The sequence below is a fragment of the Manis javanica genome, chromosome 3 (assembly GCF_040802235.1).
Source record: "Manis javanica isolate MJ-LG chromosome 3, MJ_LKY, whole genome shotgun sequence".
NCBI classification, from domain to species: Eukaryota; Metazoa; Chordata; class Mammalia; order Pholidota; family Manidae; genus Manis; species Manis javanica.
This window is the reverse complement of record NC_133158.1, coordinates 78064143-78066254: the sequence shown is the minus strand read 5'-3', so window position 1 is coordinate 78066254 and position 2112 is coordinate 78064143. Positions and strand designations below refer to the sequence as shown.

General features: G+C 41.9%; 1 pseudogene; it reads left to right on the top strand.

The window, feature by feature from the left end:
• The first annotated feature begins 614 nt into the window (after positions 1–614).
• LOC108403229 (ubiquitin-conjugating enzyme E2 variant 1-like) lies at positions 615–1396 on the top strand (annotated as a pseudogene).
• Positions 1397–2112: the final 716 nt, after the last annotated feature.

The window sequence follows — 2112 nt, the reverse complement described above, 5'->3', positions numbered from 1 at the left end:
AAAATAATTTACAGCAAACTAGAAGTGGAGCTTTTTTATTCTTAACCAAGTAAGATCAGAACATTTTCCAGCAGAAAAAGAATTTTTCTAAAGCTTTAAAAATTTAAAGAGTAAAGTAATCTGATAACAGGTTAACTAATCAATTTATCAAGGAACTATCTTGTCAAAGCAGACTTTTGTGAGGTAAAGCATATACATATATATATATATAAAATAGAGGTTTTACCTTATAATCTAGTTAGAGATCTAAGAGACAAAATGCCTCACTATACAAACAATAGGGGCGAAAATGTGCAATATAAGTTTCACTCTGTGCTGAGTAGGGGCTATTCCATCCAACGGCACTTACCCCTTACATCCCCTGATATTAAGACCAGGCAGTTAATTAAATCACCTTGCTGCTGATTAGTGGCCTCAGGTCTCTGCTTTCTCCTCCTTTCCTCCCCCCTGCAAACACTGTCTAGCGTGGGGTGGTTTCTTAGAGCAGGTGTGAAGGTTACAGGTCACAGCCTGTGGGACCATTGCTAGGTAGGAGGCGAGGGCTCCATCTGCTCTCCATAGACTCTTGGTAAGAATTTCCATTGACGGCCAGCCATCAAGGGAAGTGACACAAGATGGCAGCCACCACAGGCTTCAGAGTAAAAAAGTCCTGTAACTCCGGGGGATGGGTGGGCTGGGGGTAATATTTTCCCAGCCTGGGGACAAAATACCTTTGAACCAAAATCAGTCAAAGAGAGAAATAAAGAGGGAGAAACGCGTTTATTGCTTACAAGCAGTCATCCACTTTGGCTTGTCTGTGTCTCTCGGGACTGGCTGCAGAAAAAGGGACCGCACCCAACCTCTCCAGTCCAGATATGCCCTCACTCCCCCTCATAATCACCTATTGATAAGGAGATGGGCTACTCCTCTCCACCCCTGGAAACACCTGTTGATATAGTGATGCACTATGGCCAGGCGAGAGATTCTGGAAATGTTGCGATTTTACCCACAGTCCCACCCAGTTTCCAAATGTTGGAAGAACTTGAGGAAGGCCGCAAAGGAGTAGGAGCTGGCAGTTAGCTGGGGTCTAGAAGATGATGAAAACATGAGGCTTACAAGACAGAGATGATAACTGGGCCTCCAAGAACAATTATGAAAAGTGAATACAGGGCCTGAAAATAAAATGTGGACCTAAATACCCATAACTATTTCCCATGGTAAGATTTGCAAGAAAAATTAATATGAATAATTAATAGTTCTGATGGAGTGGTGGAACCAAGAGCCATATCAGTGTTAGCAAAATGATAGAATTCACATAGCATCAAAGTAGTCCTTCAAGAGCTTTGGTGCTTAATGCTGTCTCAAAAAAAATATGAAACTCCCCCAGATGCTTGAAGGACATTGTTACAGCAATTAATTAAAAAGAAGAACAAGCCTTCCTCCATTGGATTTAAGCAGTCTTCATTTCCCACGATATTGAATTTCATAGGCAAATCTTGTAGACCTCCAAGTACTGGAAAGGAGGCTCCCATTCAAAGGCAATTTATCTTAAGATACTGTAAATTATACTAATTTTTTGCCCATTTGAAATATGTAAGTTGTGTCATAACAAATCATCCTGTCAAATGTAAGTACTGTCCATCTAGTTGAACTTCTGGCATCAAGGAAGTATATTTAAATTGATTTGAATCTTAACTGGCATTCAGACTCAACTGGGAAAAGACACATCACACAATCACCTTGACTTTGTGGACTGGGGTTTCTGCCGTCTTCTCTCAGCCTTCCTCCCTCTTGCAAAAGCCATCTGGCTTGGGGCGGTTCATTAGAGTACGTATGAAGATTTCAGGTCAGTTTGTGGGACCACTCCTAGGTGTGTGTGTGGGGTCAGTGAGGCTTCATCTGCACCCCTGGTTTCCTTTCTCAAGTCTTAAATTATGCCTCCCTTCAAAGCCAGCATCCTTTTCCCACTCCACTACCATAACTTATAGCCAAAGCATAGATTGTAAAGCCCTTTGCTTCCCTATAAAATTGGCCTTTGGTAAGGAATTCAGGCTTTTCCCCCATCTTCTCCTGCTACCTTTATTGAGGGGTGCTTTTTCCTTCTTTCTTTTTCCTTCAAGGCAATTTTGCACC